Consider the following 27,407-nt stretch of genomic DNA (forward strand, 5'->3'; position numbering starts at 1 on the left):
ATATCTGACAGCTGAAGCAAATTCCTTTAACACCATAGAGGCCTAGAGCAAATAATATTATTTCAGTTTGGACTTCCTGCTTATATACTGTCAAATCCAGGAATCAATTTTATTAGAGTGCCCTGCACTGCGAGCTAAAAAGTGTCATATACAAGGAAGTTGACTACCTACAAAGTAGCAGACTGACTGAAAATGGGAATGGGAAATTGAAACACTGGCTTAGTAAATTGGAGGTGCTAAGAATTGAAGTGATGCTTACCATGACTGAATATATATGTGCTAAAATGTAGAATGTGTGGAAGTAAAGAGGGTTTGCCTTTGAATCGATTGTTGAGATATTGTGGGGAAGATGGGGAAGAAGGAATGGGGCATAGGAAGTTACATAAACTTTTTCTTTATTTCTAGTTTATCTTCTTCTTCTCTGCCTGATCTTGTAATGCCAGGAGTTGAAATGCATTCAAGAGTTCCAGAATAAGGATCAATTGCTAACACGACACCATGACAATGTCCCTCAATGTCACTGTACAATTCCCTCAACGAATGACAAGTTGTGTTTCTCCTGACTTGTCTGAACTGGATCGGTTTCTGCTTTCCTACCTAGCAGGTGAGCCAGTGTTATAAGCATGTACTTATCCAACCCTAGTCTATTGGAATGAAATGAATAAAGGGGAAGGCATTGGCAGGACTCATATTGCCTCCCCCTCTATAGGTAAGTCCTCTGCTGATCCTTATGTCTTTACTTCAGGGGTAGGAGGAGGATATGGGTGAAAATCAATCAAAGAAGGAGAAGTGCTTGCTAAATCTAAAGGAAGCCAATAAATGGATAATGCTAACAAGGAAAAGCTAGAACGGAAAATGATATTTACTTTTAGATATATTTACAAATGCCCATGAGAGTGAATGTGTAAGCCCGCAGAAAACTCCTCCTTTGCTTGAATCTGAAGGTCCAGGATGGGCTTCAGGGAATTAAAGAAGCATTACCATGTGTTCATGTATATGAAGCATCCCAATGACATTATCAACACCTTGTGAAAGACAACTTTTGGGAAATACCATGCAGGAAAGGGCCATAGTTCACTGTGTAGCAGTTAAACTAAATGATGGCCTGTTGACGAAGATGCCTAAACATGATGAACAAATTTGTTGCATGTTCAATTTGTCATAGTATTATGTGGCCTAATGCATATAATCCACGCTTATGTGGATGGAGGGAAATCATCAATGTAAAGAATACTTTTCGAACAGATTTCAATGTCTGTTTAGGGGTGACTTGGTGGGCCCATACCTCCTGCTGATAGCCCCAGGATCTGCTAAGGGAGTATATAGCAAACTCTGGCACAGTCAAACTGAAGTGTTTTGGGGGATGACTACTGATTAAATGACATTATCCTGAGGAATTCACCATTTTTGTGTCCTAAATATGTACTCAACTTGTATGTACTCTATAAGACTCTATGGCAACAGTATATGCAATCAGTAAACCAACATTGTCCAAAACACTGTAAAAGAGCCCTGGATGAAATTGGTATAGTCCTAGGATTCCTAGGACAAGCCAAACTTACTTTTACTATATATAGAAAATATACTGAAGAAACAACTTATTGGCCCATATTAGCCTATTAGTTTGGATGTTATTTCAAGAGAAAGGGAAAAGGTGGCAAGAAGCCTGGGCAGATAACACAGCCTTGGAGAAGTAGGCAAACAGACTCAATAGATAGTTAGGCATACACCCTAGGGAACAAAGGTAGAAAAGGGCATGCACAATAACCAAAGAGGAGCTGTGAAGTATGCTCCTCCAGATGGTAGCAGTTAGCTTAAGGGCAATGTTCTGGGATCCAGGGATGAGTTACAAGAGACTTATGGTCTCCTGAGTGCCTGGAAATTTCTAAATGGAGAATACAGTCTACATGCATGCTTCTTAACTGTCAAAGTCCCGTGCATAAATCAAAACAGATGTACCCATTGGTGAAGTCAGTTAAAACTAATTAAACTTCAAGATTTTACCAGTGGGGGAAAGACAGACATTTCTTAAAAATAAACACCTTGGGAACCTGCATCCGTAAAACTTTGTAGTATGAAACAGACCATATAACTATGCCCATAAGGGACTTGGAATCCAGAACTAACTGCAACTTGCCTCTTGATTTATATTTCAATCCACGACAACATTAGGTATATGGACAAAGTCACTTTTTTTCTGGGAAAGCCAGGGAAATGTGAAAATAATTTTAACTGATTTGTTTTGTGGTGATCTTAATCTAATTCGTAATTTAACTGCTAATTGGTGTAATGCTGGTATAATTATAAGGTTAATTTAATGGATTTTGACTAAACCCATAACACTGATATTGACGGCCAAATGTATTGTCAGATTGAATTAAAACCTCTACAAGATTTTCTTCCAATAGAAGCTGATTGAGCAAAGGAGGAGCTAGATTTAGTTAACAAAGAATTAATCGTTCCATTGGATCAATCCATTGATACCCTTTATAAAGTTTACATTTCAGTGGCAGAAGGATGTCAAATTGTTGTCAAGCTTGTGCATGATTACGAAGAAGTTGGCCCTGGAATCTTCTAGAATCTTTGGCAAACTGAAAGCTTTCTTTACAGTTATACCCCACTTGTTTGTTGATACAAATAAATAGTATTCTAGCAGTTGTTCTTTTTTTTTTTTTTTTCCTGTAAATAGTATGAAAGATACAAGGACAGGAACACCCATCAGCAATTTGTACTTGCAATGCTTTGACCAAGAGTTAGAAGTCTGTTGGAATAGAGCTGATCTACAACTGTACTGGAAATGTTCTGTTTTTAATCTTTGGGGATATTTAGACACTGGATGATTTTTACTCTTAAGATAAGGTCAGTGGCATTTATGATGTACTGTTTAGGGACTGAAACATCCTTGGCATATTCCAAGTTTACCTTCTTAACTTATGGTTAGGCAACAGGACTAAGTGGTTTGACTAAAAGAGCTACTGAGATATTTTTGGAGTGCTCTCCGGGAGCCAAGATTTTTTACACAGATGACAGTTCAAATCATGGACACACTAGAACACTGCCCAGTCCTAGTATGCAGATGGAGCCCAGGGGAGTTCAAGCTATGGGATATTTCTGGGGACTTCTAATACCTGCTTGCATTCTCTTTCTCATGCTACCATGTATCCTTTAAATAAAAGCCTCAAGTGAGTACATATTGAGTGGTGACATTTCTTTTGAAATATCCAAACTAGATATGTATATACATACTGGACATGATGTTTTGTTGGAAAAGGTAGGAGTCACCAAAGCAGTTTCTTATAAAACACAAAAGATTTGGGGCTGCTTATTTTTAGACAGCAGGTATTATTCACTCATCAGAACCAGTAATGCCCAGGACCAAATAGGTTTAGGATCAGTCCCAATAGCCTGCAAATCAGGTCAGTAAACAGAAAAAAATAAGGAAAATAAAACATAACCTCAGGGGAGTCCTCTAATGAATCTGGTTTTACAAATATTCATTTATTTAGAGTCTTCTAATAGTTGTTTCTGTATTCTGTTTGAAGTGTTAAGTTATAATTATCAGGAGAAAAGAAGTAGAATGCTCTTAATCTCATCCATCATTGGAAGCCCCATGGAAATCTACTTTAAAACGTAACTCAAATTATGTGACTCTACTTTTAACCCTCCAATGGATTGCAATTACACTTAGAATGAAATCCATCATTTTCCCATGGCTTCAAGGACTCTGCTGAATGGCTCCTGCCTACTTCTTCACTTATGACAGCTCCTTCCCTAGCTCTGTGCTCTCCTACCACAGTGGAATTCTTCCTGATCCTGGAAGATGCCAAGCTTGTTTCCACGTAGTGATTTTATACTTGCTATTCCTCTGCCTGAATATGTATCTTTTCCCAGATACATAATCACATACCTGGCTTATTCCTTTCAGTGGCAAAGGAATAGAACTGGAAGATAAATCCTCATTAAAACTATATATAATATTAGATGCAGATGGACTAAAAGTCAAATTTTAATGGTAAACCATAAAGTTATTAGAAGATAATCACAATGTATTTCTGTGTAGAATTGATGAGCAACTCCTTGACGTTCAGGATCAGGACATAAACTAAAATATTCTCTTCAACACTTAATTAAGATGCTATTTGAAGAAAAAAGCACACATTAGGTACTCAGTATTCTACAACTTTATCAAATCTCAAGTGTTAATTATTTGTAAAAATCTCAATTGCAGAAAGCATAAATGCAAAATTACATAAAAATTAAAGATTTATCTTAAATATAGAACATTATGGAAAATTTAGACTGAGAGAAGGTGTTTGCAATGTCTAAAATTGACAAGGGATTAATATATAAAAGTTAAACACTTGCAAATAACAAGAAAAAGACATGAACCCTAATAGAAAATGGGTGAGAGGTTTGAATAGGAAATTCGCAGAATAGAAAATCTCAAAGAGATGCTCAATTGTATTAATAAAAATAGAAACATTCATAATTATCACTTTATGTCTATCAGAGGGTGATAAATTAGACAGTTGGTATTGGGAAGTGTGGCTGTGGATATATTATGCCCTGTTCATGGAAGGTTGGTACAGCTTATTTTGCATAACCACCCAGCAATGTTTACTCTAGTTAAATCCATCTATTCCCCACGACCCAGGGATCCTTCTCCAAGGCATATGATCCTAGAGAAACTCAAAAACGTGCCCTCTGATTACTCATTGCAGCAGTATTTGTGTTAGTGGGTAGCAGAAATGTAGAATGTCCATCACTGGGGAAGCAATTAGGTAGCATGTTATAGGTAAACTCCATGGAGGATGAGTCTGAGTTAATAACACACTAGATGTACACACAGAAACATGGATTGACCCTAAAAGCAGTGATGAAGGACAAAACTAGGAAGCTTAACACAATCTTTTTAAAAAATATTTAAAGCAGTCATGAAGGACAAAACTAGAAAGCTTAACACAATCCTTAAAAAAATTAAATTTAAAATTCAAAATTACACGTCTACGAAACAGCAATGAATATTTATAAAAACAAGTAAAAGGCTACACATCAGAATAGTTGAGACATAGTGAGATATGAGGAAATTGAATAAATGCACAAATAAATCAATGGATGAGTCAAAAACAAGAAACCAGAAGGACAGGGTTGTGCAGATCAATGATGATAATGTTCCATTTACTGAAGACTATGATTAAATTAGCTCTTTGTACCAAGGATTCCTCCTACCCACCAAAATACACACACACATGCACACACGTCTGCTATCTCAAAGAAACAGCCAGTATTAGTCCCTTTACATTCAAGATTAAGACAAAAATGAAGATTCTCTTCAACACTTAATATGCTATTTGAAAGACAATACATTAGCTACTCGGTAATGTGACAGCTTGGAAGTGGGGTATTATGATAATTTGGCCATATTCATTTTGGCCTATTTCATATTTACTTGTTTTACAACTTAAAAATATAAGTAATCAAATATCATTGAAAACCAATATATAGCAAATACTGTCTTTAGAACTAGAAATTTATCTGTGTACAAAATAAAAAATATATTAAATGAATTTTGAATGGTATGGAAATATGATCAGGATGTTTCTAAATAATTTCACTCTTATTTAGAAATTGCATACAGTAACACTTTCACCGTGTGTATGTATTTCTCAACTGCTTTATTAAGGTATAGTCCACAAAATTTACAATTCACTCAGTTAAAGGTTAAAATTCAATGGCTTTTGGGAAATTCCCAATTATGTATCCCTCATGACAATAAATTCTAGAATATTTTCTATATCCTAAAATGAGACCCTGTATGCCTTAGATGTCACCCACCAATCTCTGCATTTCCTTGATAGTTGTAGGTCCCTAAGAATCTCATTTCTGTCTCTATAAATTTACCTATTTGTGATTTTGTCTAAATGGAATCATATGTGGTCATTTGGGTCTATCCTCTCTCATTTAGTATGTTTCCAAGGTTCATCTATATTATAGCAGGTATCAGTACTTCATTTTATTGCTGAATAATATTCCATTGTATGAATATTTATCCATTTATCAGCTGATAAACACTTGAGTTGTTTCTACCTTTTGGATATTATGAATTATGCTGCTGTGAACCTTTGTGTACAAGCTTTTATATGAGTGCATTTTAATTTCCCTTTCATTTAATCTCTCTCGCATATATAGCTAGAAGTGAAACTACTGGATCATATGATATGAGGAGTTACCATACTGTTATCCAAGACAGCTGCACCATGTTACATTCACATCAGCAATATGTAATTGCAGTTTCTCCACATCTTTCCAACACTTGTTATTCACCTTTTGGATGATAGTCCCCTTAATGGATGTGAAGTGGTATCTCATCGTGGTTTTCTGCATTTCCCTCATGTTTAGGGATGTTGAGCATTTTTTCATCAGCTTTTTGGCCATTTGTATATTTTCCTTGAGAGAAATGTCATTTCAGTTCCTTTGCTCATCTTTTAATTGGATTATTCATATTTTTATTATTGAGTTGTAAATTACAAAAAAAAAAAAAAAATCTATTCTAGATGTCAGGAGCTCAGCTGAGCTGGGAGATAGGCTGAGCTGCCATGCATGAGAGTAGCCAGTCAAAGCAGCAAGTCCAGTATGAAAGTGTTAAGCATTTAATTATTTACTGTAATGGCATAACAAGAGGCTAAAACTCAAGAAAGCACAGAACTGCCTATTCCATCTTCCTCTCTGGAAGGATGCATCAATGACTGGTGATGAAGAGAGACAAATGATCATTTCTCATGTTGGGATAAGGCTATGCTCAAGTTTTACTCCTCCCTGTAGAGTAGGACTTTGTTAGAGCAATGCTGTAAGCATATTTCACAAATGTTACTTTGCCCTTTTCCTTGAGAGATCCAGGAGAGAATCTTAATGTTTCACCAGGAGAGCCCCTGGTCAGGAGTTTATTACAGGCTATCCAAGTCATGTTCCAGGAAAGTAGCTATTTGGGTGTTACTGCAGCTCCAGTGGCTTATGCTCTGCAGGTAGGCAGGCCTCAGCTGCCACTGTCTGTCCAGATTTGGTGGTGGATTTTTATTTTGCTCAATTTTTTATTGTTGTAAAAGATGAGAATGATGACTTGCAAGCTCTTCGTGTCAGAGATGCTTGAAGACTTATCTTGGATTGTGGACTATTAGAGTGTAAATCTTTATTCTCTAATTTTCAATGTGGATGCATTATTCCCTTTAAAAATATCTTATTAAAATTTGTTTTTGATTGGAAGTGGCTGAAGGTGATATTTCATGTCACCCCAGGCAATATGTACTGCAGTTGAAAACTTGACTCTGAAGTCAAAATATGGGATTTTGAATTCTGGCTTCTCTTTTTACTCAGGTGTGTAACTTTGAGAAAAATATTTCACCTTGCTGCTCCTTAGTTCCTTACTCTGTAAAATAAGGTGACAAAACAGGTAGTAACCTTCTCTCAAAAAGAGGTTTCATCGTGTTAATACCTATAAACAGAATAGTGCCTGGTAGTAAATAAATACTGGCCATTATTAAATTTCCTAGATGTGTATTTTTTTCTATATTGGTGTGAGAATACTGCTATGTTTTTAAGATGTCTCACTTCACCTTTAGAGTTTAGAAACCAGGCTCAGATTGGCATAAAAACTGATGTAAGTCACCAGGCAATTTCAGATAATGAGGCCAGGCTATAGCAAAGGGTTATCTAGTTGAGAGATACGCCTTTGTCCCCTGACAACACAAGGCAAAAATCCAACAGCTTTGTCTTATTTTTGTTGAAATCATTGTGTGTTTGGAGAAGTCTCTTCATGAATAGTTTATGGATTTTGGAAAACTTCCCACAAAAATAAGACTCTTTGATCCACGAGAATGTTTTTTTTTTCCATCTTAAAAACGAAACAAAAGAAAAAAAGACCACCACAATGAAATAAACCTCATACAAACTCTAAAGTAAAAGTTTTTGAAGAGCTCTGAGGGCCTATTCTTCTTCCTAGAAGTCTTCTCACTATTATAACACAAAATTGCCTTGCCATGACTGAGAATGTGACCAGGTCCTTCAAAAATACTGGAGATGTCTGTAAATAGGAGAATTCTCTGCTCTGATTTGACTGTTTGGTTCCATATTGACTTTCTTACCCATGCCAAGACTGTCTAAGATCAAATCTCGAAATAAAAAAGATTATCTTCTACTGTACCCAAACTTTCCTGTTCTCATCTCACCTGTTTCATCCCATCCTCAAGTCTATCAGCTTCTAGTATCATCAACAAGAAAAACTGTTAAGTGCCCATAAGTTGCATTTTTTACATTTTACATCTAGGGAATGTAAGTTTCTAGTCAAAATGTTCTGAGTGAATGCAAGTTATCTATTCTGTGGATATTAAAGAGTTCTAGTCTATGGAATGTGAACAAAATTGGTACAAGTCATTTTTAGATCTCACTCCCAAATCATCCTACAAAATATTTCATGCTTTCTCCCTGTTTGAAAACCAAAAATGAAGGATGCCAAGATGAGACAGTCACAATATGTAAGGAAATGGTCCCTGAATTACTTTTTGGCAGAATGCCACCCCGAGTGAAACCCAAGAGTCACCTGATATAGAAAATCCTCTTTGGACTTTGTGTCATTAGAACATATATTTTGTTATGTTAACTCTCAAAGTTTTGTAGTTGTTTGTTACAGTGGCTATCATTAAATAATACAGTTGTCCCTTGGAATCATTGGGGATTGGTTTTAGCATTCCCCACAGACACAAAAATCTGCAAATGATCAAGCCCCTGCTATAAAATGGTGCAGTGTTTGCATATAACCTATGCATATCCTCCCATATACTTCAAAGCATCTCTAGATTACTTATAATGGCTAATATAATGTAAATGCCATGTAAATGGTTGTTGTACTCTATTATTTTTCTTTGTATCCTTTTTATTATATTTTTTATTTTTTCTGAATATTTGTGATCCAAGGTTAGTTTAATGCATGGATATGGAACCCATGGATATGGAAGGCTGGTTGTATACAGATAGAAAAAGAAATCTCAGAGAGTTGAAATAATTTATTCTAGGCAACATATGGCTTAATGCCAGGACTGTAACTAGAAGTTTCCAATTCCTAGTTTAATGTATTTATAAATCTCTACTATACTACTTTTATTGTCCAATCCCAGCTAGTTATAAAAAAAAGAAAAAAAAAATCAACAGATAAGGAATGGAAACTGAGTTATTTAATGTATACTAATTACACTCAATGCCTCTCTGCATTCAAAAAACTACTGAATTTTAAGACATTCATTCTTTTGGATACTTGCCATTGCTTATCCCAGCATGTTTTCTGAAATTGTCGATTTCAAGTGGTATAGCTAACGCTGGGGGAGATCTGTAAAAACACTGGAGTTATTCAAACTCAAACCACAAGAGTTACCACCAACTCTGTAGACTAAGTCCATTTTCAGTTTTCAGAGGTCACATCTCCCTTTAGACTAAAATGATAGTCACATGAGATTGTAAATCTTTAATTCCATTTAATACTCTATCCATGCCAATGGGATGAGTTGGACAGTGAAAGGTATCTGACTAACGGAAATGACTTAGGGCCAAAGTAAACTGTCAAAAGGAGGCTAAATTTAGCTTTGCAACAAAGCAGATGTAAATCTCAGTGAGTTTCTCACCATCAGCTAAGAAAATAACATAACATCCGTGTCCCACAGAAGCATTTTAAAAGGTTGAATACAGACAGGGCAAGGTTTGTACCCTGTTTCCTCTAAGCTGCAAGTTTGAGATCAGTTCCAGTAAAAGTTGAAGGTTACTTAAAGGAGTCTGACCTATTTCACACTGGGTACATAAAGTGTTCCCAAATAAAACTCGTTAGTTCCATGGCTCTAAAAGTGCATGCTTATGTCTAAATCACAGAACATGACAGCTTTTGGTAGCCATGCTGTTACCTCAGATGCTCCAGGGAGTTTATAAAGAATTCCAGAGGGAGGAAAAATGATTCTATTTCCCAATTCTCTTTTCCAGCGTAGTGAAATATTTGCATACAGTGACTCAATCACAAGCAAGCTGAATGTCTGTTGTTATGAAATCTTACATTCTTCCACAGTGATGGGAGAAAAAAAAAATGAAAATAAAGCATAGGGGAGGGACATTTTCACTTTACAAACAAAAAAAATACACTCTCGTTCGGTAAGCCTTTCCTTAGAAAGTTGATGGAATTCTATAGCTGTTATTAACTATATTTCAGTTGTGATTGTTGAGTTTTGGGTTTTGCATTTTGAGAAAATTTCCATGTTCAGATTTCTTAGTTTTCTTTTTTAACATTTGTAAAGTAATTGCGTGAAATAACTTTAAAAAAATCTTTCCAGAGTTCTCTGCCAAAAATATCTGAGCAACTTTTCCCACTGTTGCATTCCTACAGGTCTTCAGAGCTGATGAGTTACTCATTTGCCCAAGGACAGGGCTACATGACAAGGTAAACATTCTATGGCTTTTGAGAGGTATTAATGCATACTATTTGGGGATTATATAAAAAATACAATGCACAGCACAGTATTTCTGTATAGTAATTATCTCACAAAATATGTCTATGTAGTATAAGAAAAATTACTACAAAAATCTCAACATGGGGAATATTCTAATATGAGCCTTGGGGCAAGTATTTCAGAATAGACTAAAATATATACAGTATATATATGTTGCGTAATGTTAATTTACATATTCATAGTATGTATAATAAACACTGAGCTGTGAAGAAGATAGTAATATATATGTCTTATACTCCATTAAAAGTAAAGAAGAGTCTCATTCAGTCCTTAGAGGATAGGAGAGATTTGCTACTAATGCCCTTATAAATGCTGACAATCAGGCTGACTTTAAGCTTTGACCTAAAGGGTAGTAGCCCTATCAACTAAGGAAGCAACTTCAGTTGGGACAACCAGAACCCCAAAGGAAAGCCACGCCTGTTCTTCAAGGGAAAAACAGATGAGGACTAACATGATGGACTTTCTCTCATAAGCATTGTCTTTTTTTTCCTCTTCTGTAATTATTCAGACATAGGCGGTCCCCAACCTGTAAGTTCACAAAGTTCACTTATCAAGAGAACTGTTGGAACACAGAACACAATGTTCCATAAAATCAGTGTTATGCTGCTGGTTTCTAAGGTGCATGAGTTTTCTTTTGTTTTGTTTTGTTTTTCTGCCTAAACCCCTCCCTTTGTCTACTGTTGACAATACCCCTTTCTCTCTCTCTCACTCTGTGGTTCTCTGAGAGTGCCTCCAAACCCCTTGACCTCCAGCTGTTTAGTCAAAGTTTAGTAATTAGTCAAAGGAGTGGACACAATTCAAGTTGGGGCAACCATAGCAGCTCCCTGCTCAGCCACAGTGATTTATCCAATGGTGGCCAGGTAGCTTAAGCTGGTCCTGGCTAACCTGATTCCTTTCCAAGAATATTTTCAACTGGAGTTATGGGGACTACCCCCAGTTTCTCTAGTGTGAGGTTATGAGGTTGTGAACCCCTTGCTGTTAGAGTCGCATCTCCCACTGTGTGAAGACACCATCTTATAATAAGAAAGAATAAAACTATCAGGCCAAGAGAAACAGAGATGAGAGAAGAAGCGAGGGAGGGTGATGACAACATTGGAACTCTGTTTTTTGTTTTGTTTTTTTTTGTTGCCTGAGGACCAGAACTGCTTTGATTACAAAGTTGACTGTTTAACTCTTTGAGGATGGAAGCTCTCTGTTATCTTAAAACAAGACCAAACAAAACCTCTCTCCCTTTTCCATGTTTGTTTCCCCTAAGTCTATTTTTAATTGTATTTCTGCCTCTTATAAACAAGTGTTCTACTTAAAACGGTTGGATTCCCAGGGAAGGATTTAGAAGGCTATTTTGACCACGATGTAAGAAAGCGAACCCCTAGTATGAGACTGGGGACCCTTTCCCTCTTTGTTCCTCTTATCTGCTTTCAACAAGTGTTCAGTAAGATCAGATCACTTAAACAGAGAAGGTTCAGGCCCAGGATTTTGAACTCAATATCTCCTTCTCTTGCTGTAAACAACTGTTTGGTGTCAAGGGAGCATACAGATTCACAGAACTCCTCTAATTTTCTGGGGACCTCAACCCAAGTAAAGAGCATAGGAAGACCTTCAAGTGACATGGTGTGACTCGCTAATAAATTCAATATTGTGCTGGCTGACTATTCATAGCATAGCTTTTATGAAAGGGTGTGTGTAACAGTGGAAACAGCTGAGAGGGTCATAGCCTTAATTATCTGAGGAGGGCATTCAGGTCACACTCATCCACTCATTTGTACTCTTATTTTTCTTTAAATAGCTGAGTCATCTCAGTCATGGAAAAATTTTAAAAATACTGCTGAAAATAGCAATTACATTATGGCGATGATAATGATTGCTAATCAACACTATTAGACCGATTCAGGTTGCATGAGAATATTCCTCATTTCTGGAAAGGCATGAATTTTCCCAGTTTCTGGAATCAATATTTTATCACACCCTGAAACAATTAATTTGTATTATTTTTTAAAGTATACATGTTTATCTTATACATATGCTCTATCATCTTCGAGTCCTCCTGGAAATATACACACAAACACACAGACTAACATATGTCTATTCCCCTTTTCAGCCACAGTCTCCATATTTCTTAGTATAACCACACTCATACCAGATACATCTTCACAGTAGCATATTTGGTGAAAGGTGGAGACATGTCACACTTTTGCATTCATTTATTCCTCCCACATGTTTTCTAATTCTCTGTCACTGGGGTGGGTTATCCAACTTTCTTTGATGGATATGTTCACCTATTTAATAAATCCTACCAAGTACCTGTTGTGTGTTAGATACTATGTTACACTCTAGAAATTGAAAGATTAATAGAATAGAGTCCTTGGAAGTAAGTTATCAGCCCCGTGGAGAGACTGTCACGGAATCAGAAAATTTTAATAGTCACAACAGATGATTTGAGAGTACAGAAGAGGGACACCTACTGCCTTCTGAGGTCAGAGTATGCTTTCTATAAAGGGGATAGTTTAACCACTACATAGAGCATGAGTAGAAGTTATTAACTCAGAAAAGGCTGAAGAATAGAGGGATAAGAGGTTACTGACTGAAAGGAGGACTTGGGGGAGTGTATTTTAGGAATAGGACAGAGTATAGAGGGAGTGACATGGTATAAAAGTGATCCTCAAGCAATTCCATGTTGCAGAAGTGTAAAATGAGGAATGGTTAATGACTAAAACAGAGAACTAAGAGATAGATAGGGGACAGATGATGGAAGGATTTACCTGCCATTTTATGGTATCTGAGGTTTTTCTTTGTTGATGGGACTCACTAAGGGGATTTAAATAATGGATAAGTAGCATAAACAGACTTGCTGGTTGGATCAGTTGCTGTAGCATAGGCTTGAGGATGGATCTGAATAGGATGTGAGAACCTTACCTGCTCACATGGAAGGAGGCTTATCTGCTACGATTCAACAGAAGTCCAATAACCATTGCAAAAATAGTCAAAGTATATGAACACAAAGCTTATGGAAAAGGATATACAGATGACTTCTCACATTAAAACTCGGTCTCATTTATGATAAAAGAAAATTAAAATTCCAATGAAATGTTATTTTTTCCTGTTGGCAGAGGTCAAAATTTATGAGCACACTGTGCTTATGAGAGCAAGAAAATAGACACATTCTTGCATTTGTGATAAACTTTTAAATCAGTAAAATCTATATAGAGAAAAAAATATATATCTACATATATAACATGCATGTATACTTTCAACCATAATTCCGCTTCTAAGAATTAGCTTATACTCTCATATGGAATAAAAGTGGTTATATACAAGGTTCTTATTGCAGTGTATTTTATTTGTAAAAGAAAAAGATTGAACACATTGTACATGTCTTGGAATAGTAAGCCACACTAAGAATATTGATAATTCTTTATATATGCAGAGAGAACGACCTCCAAAAAGGTATTTTAAGTAAAGAAAATGGTACACAAGATGACGTATGGCATGGCTACATATGTATGGGAAGAAACCCACATGAGTGTGCCTAGAATATTTCTGGAAGAATACATAAGAAATTGACAATGAGGGTGGCCTCTAGTGGGGCTTCAGGGATAGACAGTGACTTATTTTTCATAGTATGCTCTCTTGTACTTTAAAATCTGTATCACATGCATTTATTACCTAGTCAAGGACGGAAAAGAAGGGAAAGGGGGAGAAGGAGGAAAGCAGAAAGAAAATAACGAAGAAAGAAGAAGAGAAGGAATAAGAAAAATAAATTAGGGAAATTGATGTGTAAACTGAATTTCTGCCCTACACGGGGTCAAGAGCTGAGCATTGGAATCCACGTGGAGTAAAGAAATGTACTTGAGGCAACCATATCACACTCTGATCCTCAAAGTGCTACCTCCTCACATCCTCAGACACACCGTGGCCTAGCAAAGGCACACATATCAGCATTATGACATCTTTTCTCACTTATAGAATAGAAAAATAAAATTTTCCTTATGAATTCATAATCATAAACTTGTCTTTATTTGCATTTGAAGACTACTTTGTATTAGGTATTCTAATGCCAAGAAGGTAAGAGAAAAAGAGGTTTGGGGTAGGTAATATCTTATGATACATAGCAGAATCAAAAACCATTCTAGCAGTATACAGCATTAGTCTAAATTTCTTAAAGTCTTCATTGATAAATCCCTTAGAATAATGACCACATGACCTAAAAATGGCCAAAGACACCATAAAACAAAATATCACGAATGAGAGATGAAAAGTTTAGGATTTCAAGAATGTCACATAACAGAGCTATTAAATAAGAATGTTTAAAACTATTAAACACATTTTTTCAAAAAGGACTCAAAACCAAAAGATAACATAAAAACACTTGGCAGCATGTTAAAAGAAATCAAACAGAACTTCTAGATATAAAAACGGTTTTGGAATTAAGTAAAGGGAGAGACATGGAAAGTATGAAAGCTGTTAAGAGTCATGAAGGAGATCATATTTTCAGCAAGTAACTTTTCCTTGCATCAACTAAAGAAATTTAAAACACTGATCTGGAAGAATGTCAAATTATTATCCTGTCTAGAAGATATTTGTGGGGCCTCAGTAATAGTAAAAATGCAGGTCTATATAATGTATGTCTAAATATTTAAAATTTTTCAATCAAGCTAACAAATTATTGAATGATTTATATCTTTCTTCCTTGACAGAAATACCTTTATAACAATATAAGACTTTCATATGACCAAAAGAATAGCACAGTTAACTAAATTACTAATGTGCATGTTTGGATTAAGATGTTTGAATATATAATATACAAGAATATACATAATTTATGAATTATATAATACATCTATAAACTTATTTCTTTTTTCAAAAAATCATTAGTTATGTTCATAAAAATATTATTATATAATTTTGTTCCATTGACAGTAATGTCAGACAGCTCTCCTTTATTGTAGTTCTTCTATAATATACTTAAAATTATTTCATTTTCAATAATTAATAGATTTGGAAATAATCTAAGAACTTTATATTACGTTTAGACTTTTTAATAAGGATGCCTATATTATTGTTGCAGAAAAATGTTAAACATTTTAATTAAACGCATTGCTCTCACATAGTTTCACATCTCTTAACGTGATATCTAGAATCCTACACTAATAAAAAACAATTGTTATATCCAGACATACATGAATACAAATTTCAGAATAATATATTAGTCAAGGTTCTCTAGAGAAACAGAACCAATAGGATATATATATATCTACACATATACAGAAGAGGAGATTTTTGAAAATTGGCTCACATGATTATGGAAGTCAAGACGTCCTACAGTATGCAATCTACAAGCTGGAGAACTAAAAAAGCCAGTGGTGTAATTCTGTCTGAGGCCAAAGACCTGAGAACTTGGAGAGCCAAGACCCAGGTGTTGAGCCAAGAATCAATAGCTCTGATGTCTGAGGGCAGCAGAAGATAAATGTCCTGGCATAAGAAGTGAGAGAGAATTTACCCTTTCTCTGCCATTTAGTTATTTTTAAGGCCCTCAATATATTGAATGATACCCACCTGTATTTGTGAAAAAGGAGCTTCTTTACTCAGTCTACTGACTTAAGTGTTAATCTCTTTTGGAAACACCCTCACAGGCATTCCCAGAAATAATGTTTACCAGCTATCTGGGCATCCTTTAACCTGGTCAAGTGGATATGTAAAATTAACCATTCCACAGAAATTGCTTGGTATTGCAAAATGTTGCTCAGAATAATAAGGTTTGGCTCTGTTTCCCCACCAAATCTCACCTTGAATTGTAATCTCCATAATTCCCATGTGTCAAGGGTGGGGCCAGGTGGAGGCCCCATGGGGCCAGTTTCCTCCATGCTGTTCTTGTGATAATGAGTTCTTGTAAGATCTGGTGGTTTTGTAAGTGTCTTGTATTTTCCTGTCTTGCACTCACTCCACCCTGCTGCCTTGTGAACAAGGTGCCTATTTCTCCTTTGCTTTTCACCATGTTTGTAAGTTTCCTGAGGCCTCTTCAGCAATGCAGAACTGTGAGTAATTGAACCTCTTTCCTTTATAATTTACCCAGTCTCAGGTATTTCTTCATAGCACTGTGAGAATGAACTAATACAGTCACTTGGTTCAACTGTTGCTAACTAGGCTAACTGCTAGGTATCTTGGTACTATGAATTGAAATAAGAAGATAAGCAAGAGAGTGGACTCAAGACACTACTTGGAAATGTATTGTGTTACCCAAGAATCTCTTGTATTCATCCTTTCAGAAAAGATGGATTTGGCATGTTAGGTAAGCTTCCTGCTACCTCAAGTCTTCTATTGCTCAAATCCTCTTTGCATTTCAAAGCACCATCCATCTTTGACACTGGCTGTCACACAACCCACAAAATTTAATAACATTTCAAATTAATAGCTTTTTTTTTTTTTTGCAAGAATATAATCAAGAAGATTTATTGGGGGCTAAGTGGTGCTAATTTTAAGACTGTAAGTTAAATTGTACCAACATTGAGTACTGAATCCCAAGTGATGATACTTGTTAAACATGAGTGAGAGAGGGATGACAATACATGTTAAATATGAGAGAGAGAGAGGATGGAAGGGAAGGAGAGAGAGGAAGGAAGGGAGGGAGCGAGGGAAGGAAAGTGTGTGTTGTGAGATGCAGAACCTCTAAGACATGAAATCCAAGACCAGAGCTCCTCTTCTCTAAGTCTTTGAGTAGTGTTGCAGATTGGAATTCTGGAAGGACAGAATAATAAGAATGAGAAAAACAATATTAAAGAGGTAGTGGGTAAAATTTTCTTTTTACATTTTTTTTCTTTAAGTTCAGGGGTACACATGGGCAGGTTTGTTATATAGGTAAACTTGTGTTATGCATATTTGCTGTACAGATTGTTTCACTACCTAGGTATTGAGCCTAGTACCCATTCGTTATTTTTCCTAATCCTCTCCCTCCTCCCACCCTCCGGTAGGCTCCAGTGTCTGTTGTTCCTCTCTATGTGTCCACAAGTTCTCATTATGTAGCTTCCACTTATAAGTGAGAACATGTAGTATTTGGTTTTCTGTTCCTGCATTAGTTTGCTAAGGATAATGATGTCCAGCTCCATCCATGTTGCTACAGAGAACATGATCTCACTCTTTTTTATGGCTACATAGTATTCCATAGTGTCTATTAACTACATTTCCTTTATCTAGTCTACTACTGATGGACATTTAGGTTGATTCCATGTCTTCACTTTGTGGATAGTGCTGCGATGAACATATATGTGCATGTGTCTTTATGATAGAACAATTTATATACGCAGTAATGGCATTATATATTTGGGTATATACGCAGTAATGGGATTGCTGGGTCAAATGATAGTTCTGTTTTTAGCTCTTTGAGGAATTACCACACTCTTTTCCACAATGGTTGAACTAATTTACACTCCCACCAACAGTGTATAAACATTCAATGAATAGAATTTTTTCGAAATAAAAGAAGGCATAAATAGCTTCAATTATAGAAGCCTAAGGAATGCAGTGAAGGATAAATACAACTGAATTTAGACAAACACATCACAGTGAACTTTGAGACACCAAAGGAAAAGAGGTCCTTTAAACAACCACAGAGAAAAAACAAACTTTTTACAAAGACCATGTTTAACATTAACATACACTTGCTGAAGAACATAATCCTGGAAGAAAAACAATAGAAACCAAAGGGAAGACAGGATATGTAACATAGAATGGTAAGCAAATAAACTGGCAACACGTAAAACATAGGAACTCACATTAACTGTATAAAATAATAGTAGTAGTAAAGGATATATAAAGGTGCAACTAACATACTGGCCAAAATATGACGCAAAATGAAAGATAGGAAATTGAAATTAAAGCATTCTAAGGCTCCTGAATACTTTGAGAGACAACTGGCAATTATAATTAACTTTAGGCACTGTTTAGGAAAGATGTGTGCTACAAAGCTGAGGCAATCAGCTAACAAATGAATACTATATACATCATTGAAAAAAAGATTAAAAAATCTGTAGAAATATCATGATAAATAGAAACACAAAACAAGAGAATAAACCTAAATTTTAAAATATCAGTCAGACTAAGCTTATCAACTGAAAATGTCTAATTTAATACAGAGAAAAAAGAAACAATTCCAGTTGTAGAAATACATCTAAAACAAGAGTATACTGAGAAGTTAAAAGTAGAAAGATAGGCCGGGCACAGTGGTTCAAGTCTATAATCCCAGCACTTTGGGAGGCCAAGGTGGGCGGATCACGAGGTCAAGAGATCCTGGCTAACATGGTGAAACCCCGTCTCTACTAAAAATACAAAAATTAGCTGGGCATGGTGCTGCGTGCATGTACTCCCAGCTACTCGGGAGGCCGAGGCAGGAGAATAACTTGAACCCCAGAGGTGGAGGTTGCAGTGAGCCAAGATCATGCCACTGCACTACAGCCTGGTGACAGAGCAAGACTCCATCTCAAAAAAAAAAAAAGTAGAAAGATGAAAGAAATTACACTAGACAACTCACCAAAAGAATGCTAGTGAAGCTATAGCACTATTAGGAAAAATATTTTAAGGCAGAAAAATCATCACTACATAATCATAAAAAGAACTTACCAAGAAGATGTAAATCTGTATGCAACTAATAATAAAGCTTCAAATTGTATAAGGCAAAACCTGACACATTTACAAGAAGAAAAATTTAAATACATCATTATGACGACAGAATTCAGAGTTTGTCACTAAGTGATTAAGAAGAAAATATGTATGTGCATATATGTAGATATATACATATTTATTTAGAAATTCTCACTATTCAAATATTCTTGATAAATGAAAACTGACAATTTCATAAACAGAAAATTAAGTCCAGTAATTAAAAAGTATATATTCTTTTCAAGCACTCATTATAATCACTGCAAGTATTGCAACAAATAAGAATTTAGTAAAGTAAAATTAACTGCTAATTATATCCTATTAGTCAAAAGTAAAATCTAAGAATATGACAGGAGAAACACTCATTTCCCAATGTCAATTAAAAAAAAAACCTTAAGATATCTGTAAAAAGTTTAACAGGATATATGTAAGACTACTGATGAATTAGTAAATTTAATTAAACAGTGGAATAAATGATAGAATAAATATGGTATTCTATTTAAAAAAATAAGAATAAGGATTATAAAAATGCCAGGCCTACAAATGTGAAACACTGTTAATGTAGTTACGAGGAGATTTTAAATGAACTTTGATAAACTGAGCCTACCATTTATTTAGAAGAGGAAATGCTTAAAAATAGCATAGATGTAAATATGGGGAAAATTGCCCTATGAGCTATCAAAAAATGATGCAAGGCAAACTCAATTAATATGATATGGTTTGGTATAGGAGTAGAAAGAGATCAAGAGAAAAACAAGTCCAAAAATGTTTAAAAGAATATGTAGAAACAATGAGATGTAAATATTTAAAAGAATACTTTAATGTCTCTTGATAGGAAAACTCAAAAAATATTTTAAAAATCTAGATCTTCTTAAAGTTATCTATAATATTAGAAATACCCCATGTTTTCATTGGCTTGGTGTTAGCAAGGAAAGATTATTTTACTTTATTTACTTATTTTTAATTTAGAGGTGGGGCCATTTTATTTAAATATCTAAATGGAATCTTCAGTGTTTCACTTATTTCATGTGTTGAATTCATTTACACTGGGTCCCGTGTCAGTAATTTCTAGACTTCCTAGACAAGATATAAAAAGGATTCAAATCCACTCAGTAACATTTATCCCTCTTCATGTGACAAGGATGAGAGAAACTTCTGCTTCCAGTATGGGAGCTACAGTAGGAAAAGAATTCCTCCTAATCCACTGGCAACAAGCACATTATACTGTAATTCAGGATAAAGACTACATACTTGAGAATATTCACATCCTGATTCCTGTAAACAAGGACTGACTCCTTTCAAAACCCAACTATGGTTGAGAAGTGCAGATTCACAGAGACAGGCGTGGAAAGATGAAATAAGAAAATAGAATGGCCAGAGGCCGGGCGCGGTGGCTCAAGCCTGTAATCCCAGCACTTTGGGAGGCCGAGACGGGCGGATCACGAGGTCAGGAGATCGAGACCATCCTGGCTAACACAGTGAAACCCCGTCTCCACTAAAAATACAAAAAAAATTAGCCGGGCGTGGTGGCGGCGCCTGTAGTCCCAGCTACTCGGGAGGCTGAGGCAGGAGAATGGCGGGAACCCGGGAGAAAAAAAAAAAAAAAAAAAAAGAAAATAGAATGGCCAGAAAACCTCGAAAAAGAATATTAGTAACGGGAAGATAGTCCACAAATTGACATACTAACCTATCAGAAGATAGCCCAGAAATAAACTAAAAATAATGTTGTGGATAATAAGTGCTGGAAATACTGAGTACTTACTATGTGCTTTCATGCTTTTAAGTCCTTTAGAAATACTCTCACTTAAGCGTTAAATCAACCCTATAAAGTAGATGCTATTATTATCTTCCTCTTAGAGAGAATGAATTGGGGAAAAACTTTGAATAAATATGAATAGATGGATTTAGGAAATAGTGATGGGATCACAGATTCACTTTCTTAAAAAAAATATAGCTATATCTATAGTTTTACCCAAACATAAATTACAATGCATCAAATGTTTAAATGCAAAAGATGAAATCATGGTAAAACTTTGAAAGCATAATAACAGAATACTGAAGACTTTCTAGTGGAGACAAAGTTCATGGCTTTTTAAAATTACTAGATGATTCATAGTAAAGAATATTAAAGTGGCTAAAGTATGAGAAAAAGTCAAGATAAAGATTGTTTTGTTTTGTATGTGTATGTGTGTTTTAGGATGAAATAGACCTTTTCTTGAGAGGTAAAACCCATAGAGAAAGATGAAATTTGTAAAAATTTATGAAACAAAAATATTTGAGAGACAAAGAAGAACATAAGCAGGAATTAGATTGGTTTTGAACTAGAAGACAGAACTCTCACATTCTAAAGTGAGTGAAGCCTGGGAGCAGTGGCTCACGCCTGTAATCCCAGCACTTTGGGAGGCCAAGGTGGTCAGATCCCTTGAGGTCAGGAGTTTGAGACCATCCTGGGCAACAAGGTGAAACTTGGTCTCTACTGAAAAATACAAAAATTAGCCAGGTGTGGTGGCACACACCTGTAATCCCAGCTACTTGGGAGGCTGAGGCATGAGAATTGCTTGAACCCAAGAGGTGGAGGTTGCAGCGAGCAGAGAGTGTGCCACTGTACTCTAGCTTGGGTGACAAAGCCAGAACAAAAATAATAAAATGAATGAAGTTCTGTGTTGAAATTTAAACTTTTGTGGTGACTTACAAATCATATATAAGGTTGGGTCTTTCTTTTCTTTTCTTTTCTTTTCTTTTCTTTTCTTTCTTTTCTTTTTTTCTACCAATGCTTAACTGAGAGAGGAGAGAAAACACCATAGAAGGGATTTGGAGTAAGAAGTTGTGGGTGCAGCAGAAGGAAGGGGAAGAAAGAGTTGAAATTTCTGGTGAAAGGGGAAAGGATTTCTTTTGGGGCCCAGCTTGGGTAGGATTAAGGGTTAACTGAGGACTGAGAGATTAGGAAAAAAATAGATGTTTCCTAAAACGTCATGGCAGTGCTAATGGAGACTAGAAGAAAGGTTTGAAACTGGAGAGTTAAAATGGGAGGAAATTGTGATGAAGTGAATGTGGGGCTTGAGGAGGGGAGGCATCTGGTATGACTTTCATGTTACTGTCTTTCTTGGACAACTTGGTACATTTATAAACTTAGGAGTATGGAAAGGGGAGCAGGACTAGGAGAAAAAGGATAAATTGAGTTGGAGACAAATTGAGTTTCAGGTGCATGTGTTTGTCCAGATGACCACATTTAGCAGGCATCTGTGAAAGTGAATTACAGGTTCAGCAATATTTTAGCTCAACTTCCCCAGAAGCAGATGCTGAGACAAAATTCATGTACCTGTGACATTCAAGAGTTGCTTGTAGTTCTTTCAGTAAGAAAGGAGTCAGACAAGAGTGAAGTTTTGGTGACGTTTCAGGCTTCCCCAAAGCCAAACAGAATTCTGAGGAATGAATCACACCACAAAGCTGGTCCTGCTCAAAGCAAGATATCTGGGCTTTTATACCATTGCATCAGTCATTAGCTATGGTCTGCCCCAAGGGACCAACTTCCAGGCACTTAAGGCCCTTGGTTTATTTAGGCAAAGTGGCTCCAGTAGCCCAAGGAATGCCTTCTGAAGAAGGTTGCTGGAGCTAGCCTTTAGGATCAGAGAAATGCAAATCAAAACCACAATGAGATACCATCTCATGCTAGAGTGGCTATTATGAAAAAGTAAAAAAGTAACAGATGCTGGTGAGGCTACAAAGTGAACGCTTATGCACTGTTAGTGGGAATGTAAATTTGTTCAGCCACTGTGGAAAGCAGTTTGGACATTTCTTGAAGAACTTAAAAACGGAGCTAACATTTAACCCACCAATCCTGTTACTGGGTATATACCCAAAGGAAGATAAATCATTTTGCCAAAAAGACACATACACTTGTATTTTCATTGCAGTATTATTAATAATAGCAAACACATGGAATCAACCTAGATGCTCACCAGTGGTGTGGATTCAATAAAAAAAATGCAGTACGTATACAGTGTGGAATACTATGCCGTCATAAAAAAGAATGAAATCAAGTCCTATGCAGCAATAATGCAGCCGGAGATCATTATCCTGAGTGAATTAATGCAAGGACAGAAAACCAAATACTGCACATTCTCACTTATAAGTGGGACCTAAGCACTGGGTACTCATGAACATGAAGATGGGAATAATAGACCCTGGAGACTGCTAGAGGGTGGGGAGATGGAGGGAGGAAGGGCTACATATTGCGTACCATGCTCACTACCTTGGGATCACTCGTATCCCAAACGTCATTATCACACGATATCCATGTAAGAAACCTGCACGTATACCCCCTGAATCTGTGAAGAAGAGACACAAAATGAGTGAAGGGGATCTGAATGTATCAGTCAGGACACTGAAGCATCTAGAGACAGATCTAATTCTAGGATTCACCAATCTGCTGGGGAAAATTCAGACAGGAAGTAGGTAAGTTCCTGAAGAGAGAGGGTGTAAGAGGTCAAAATGATCCTTGGGAATTTCTGACATCCAAAAGGAAGAAAGGCTTATAAAGAAGCCTGACAATTGAAAAAAGCATCAAGAAAAATGAGTAGCCGACCACGGAAATATCCTGGGGTGCAATCATGACTGGGTTTTACTTGTTTGTTTTATGATAGGATATTTCACACACACTGCTGTTTTCAAAGAGCCAATAGTGAGGTGACAGCAGAGAGTCCTGGTGAGTGGCACAGATGCATCTCCTGGGAGAGTCCAGTCACCAGCCCAAGGGGGACCTTCCAGCTCTCTGCCTGCTTTCCATGGAGCCCCCCCGAACCCAAGTCAAAAGAACCCTCACCACTGTGATGGATTTAGCCCTGTTTGAAGAGCAGCAGCCTACAAAAAGCTCATCATCTTCTTGACCAAGTGCAGAGTGTTTTCAATCTGGCAATTCTGGCAACCCAGAAAGCAATAAGATAATAAAGCACAAGTTTTCTGAAGGGGCAAAGGAAATTGCCTTAGGGGCTGGAAAGAGCCTGGGGTAATATTTACACAAACAGAGGCTGAATCAGACTGTGCTGAGACCTTCTGGCTTAGCTCCCAAACAGGAAATAAAGGAAATGAAGCTGCATGCATTATGGTGACTCAGAAGCTGATCTTACTACCTACTTACCTAGAGAGAAAGAGCGAGACCAAAAGAGCGAGAGCGAGAGAGAGAGAGACTAAGGACTTACCTGGAAGGAAGAGATGGGGACCACAAAGCTGGGACTAGTGTAAGGAATCTGGTGGGAGTTCTTTCTCTATGCACAGGAAAAAGCCTTCTGGTGCTTTGAGAGGATAAACCTCCCCAATTCGTCTTTTCTTTTCAGGTCTAGCACTCACCATTTTTAAAGGGCAGAGTTAGTCAGGTCTATTATCACTGTTACTGTTATACAATTAATTATTACTGAAATAATATATGCTTACTTGGGAAACACGATAAAATCCTAAACATGATTTAAAAAATATTCCATATTCTCAATCAAATATTGCAGATATTTCATGTGTATAAAAATATTAATCTAAAATGACATTGTGCTTTTTATGTTAACACATTTTTAAACATCATTCTATGGCCATAGAACTTCGCTTTGTACACATGTCACAAAGTGTATTCAACCCCTTGAGTATTGTTTGATGTATTTTCTAGCCTCCTGTTTTTAGATTCAGGACAACAAATGGCTTTACCAAAAAGGTAAGGTCCTAAGACCTACCAGATAGGTCTCAGGTATTCTGCAGCATGGTGGGGATCTACCGGCACTTGCATATTCCAGGCATAGCCATTGATTGTATTTGGGGAAAATGCACCACTGGTAGATAGGATGAGAATGCAACTGGAAACTACAAGAGAAAGAGCTGTATCCACACATAATACCTTCAACCAAGTTAACAATGCAAAACTATTCTCTGGTTTTATGAAAGTATTGAAAAGCTAACTGTGCAGGTCTAATATGATAATTGCTAGTTGAAGCCCCTGTGAAATCTCAGAATCCTAGGGAACGTCTCCAGTAACACCACATACACTACGCCACCTCACCCCATTTCTAGATTAGGATAAGAAACAAATGTGAAATATGCACCTCGGCCCGAAAGAAAATATGATAAAGCTAGAAACACAAGATGATGTAGGCAAAATTTATATATATACAAATATAAATATATAAAAATATAATTGTATTTATAAAATATATATATTTCATATACATATATAAATGTATATATTTACATATTATATATAATAAAAATATATTTCTGCCATTCTCTCTACTGTATGAATAGATGTTCTTCTGACATTCTTAACTTCTTTACATCCACTTTCTTTACATCCTAATTTACTCAGACTCCCTCTGCCATGTCTATGCTTTGAGGTAAAATGGTTTCATATCAGTGAACTTGGATTTACTTAATAAAATTTCTTTATTTCCTTTATCCCACCTGTTCATTCCATTTTTTTCATCCTGATCTCCAGATAACCAGAGCTGTACTTTTTTTCCTCTGTTAATTCTTGTAACTCATGGCTGCCTCCGTTACCTCCTAAAGTTCTGGATCCCATCATCAGCCATCCCACACCTTTTCCATGAACATCCTAGCATTCTTATTTCCTTCCATACTCCACATATTAATTTACTTCTGATTCCTAGACTGCTATGTGTTGCCAAAAAACATCTCAGATTTAGGATATCATGTTCTCTATAAATTCATGCCTTCCCAGCTTCAATGTTGCACAGACAGCTGCCCAGTAATCCTTTTATTCACGTCTTATGGATTTCCTATGACATTATCCGTGCAGCTGCTATTCCAAAACTTTTCCATGCTCACTTGAACAATCTCTGCAGGTTGCTTACCCTGAATGATTCCCCTTTATTATTTGCTAACAGAACCCCACTTTTATTCAGGTAGCACAATGCTTAGCCTGGAAGTAAAAATTATGATTGGTCTAAACCAGCTATACTAATCCCATTTTCTTTTTTTTTTTTTTTTTTTTTTTTTTTTTTGAGACGGAGTCTCGCTCTGCCGCCCAGGCTGGAGTGCAGTGGCCGGATCTCAGCTCACTGCAAGCTCCGCCTCCCGGGTTTACGCCATTCTCCTGCCTCAGCCTCCCGAGTAGCTGGGACTACAGGCGCCCGCCACCTCGCCCGGCTAGTTTTTTGTATTTTTTAGTAGAGACGGGGTTTCACCATGTTAGCCAGGATGGTCTCGATCTCCCGACCTCGTGATCCGCCCGTCTCGGCCTCCCAAAGTGCTGGGATTACAGGCTTGAGCCACCGCGCCCGGCCCCATTTTCTTTTTTAAAACATTTTACTTTAAGTTCTGGGATACATGTGCAGAACGTGCAGGTTTGTTCCATAAGTATACATGTGCCATGGTGGTTTGCTGCACCTATTGACCCATCCTCTAAGTTCCCTGCCCTCACTCCCCACCCCCAAACAGGCCCAGGTGTGTGTTGTTCCCCTCTCTGTGTCCATGTGTTCTCATTGTTCAACTCTCATGTATGAGTGAGAACATGTGGTGTTTGGTTTTCTGTTCCAGTATTGGGATTGCGGGGTCAAATGGTAAAATTTTTGGTTCTAGATCTTTGAGGAATCACCATACTGTCTTTGCCATACTATATGGTTGGACCTTATACAAAAATTAAATCAAGATGGATTAAAGACTTAAATGTACAAACCCAAATCCTAAAAACCCTAGAAGAAAACCTAGGCAATACCATTCAGGACATAGGCATGGGCAAAGACTTCATGATGAAAATCCCAAAAGCAATTGTGATGAAAGCCAAAATTGACAAATGGGATCTTGTTAAACTAAAGAGCTTCTGCACAGCGAAGGAAACTATCAGAGTGAACAGGAAACACTACAGAATGGGGGAAAAATTCTAGGCTTCTTATTAAGTGAGATAACTAATTGCCTTTAAATTACTGTTAGCTGGGAGTTATGCTGTTTCTGGGCAAAAATTACCCTGTTGAATCCACTTCTTAATCTACCTATCTGACAAAGGTCTAAGATCCAGAATTTACAAGGAACTTAAATTTACAAGAAAAAAAACCCCATCAAAAAGTGGGCATAGGACATGCACAGACACTTCTCAGAAGACAATTACGCAGCCAACAAACACATGAAAAACTCCACTCATCATTAGAGAAATGCAAATCAAAACCACAATGAGATACCATCTCACACCAGTCAGAATGGCATTAACAAGTCAAGAAACAACAGATT

At 36.6% G+C, this 27,407-nt stretch overlaps 1 long non-coding RNA gene across 1 annotated transcript; it reads left to right on the forward strand.

The window, feature by feature from the left end:
* Nucleotides 1–404: 404 nt before the first annotated feature.
* On the forward strand, nt 405–13,751 carry LOC141407574 (uncharacterized). Its single transcript, XR_012417158.1, has 2 exons — nt 405–604; nt 10,415–13,751. It is a non-coding gene; the product is annotated as an uncharacterized lncRNA (long non-coding RNA).
* Nucleotides 13,752–27,407: the final 13,656 nt, after the last annotated feature.

Source organism: Macaca fascicularis, chromosome 8 (assembly GCF_037993035.2).
Source record: "Macaca fascicularis isolate 582-1 chromosome 8, T2T-MFA8v1.1".
NCBI lineage: Eukaryota > Metazoa > Chordata > Mammalia > Primates > Cercopithecidae > Macaca > Macaca fascicularis.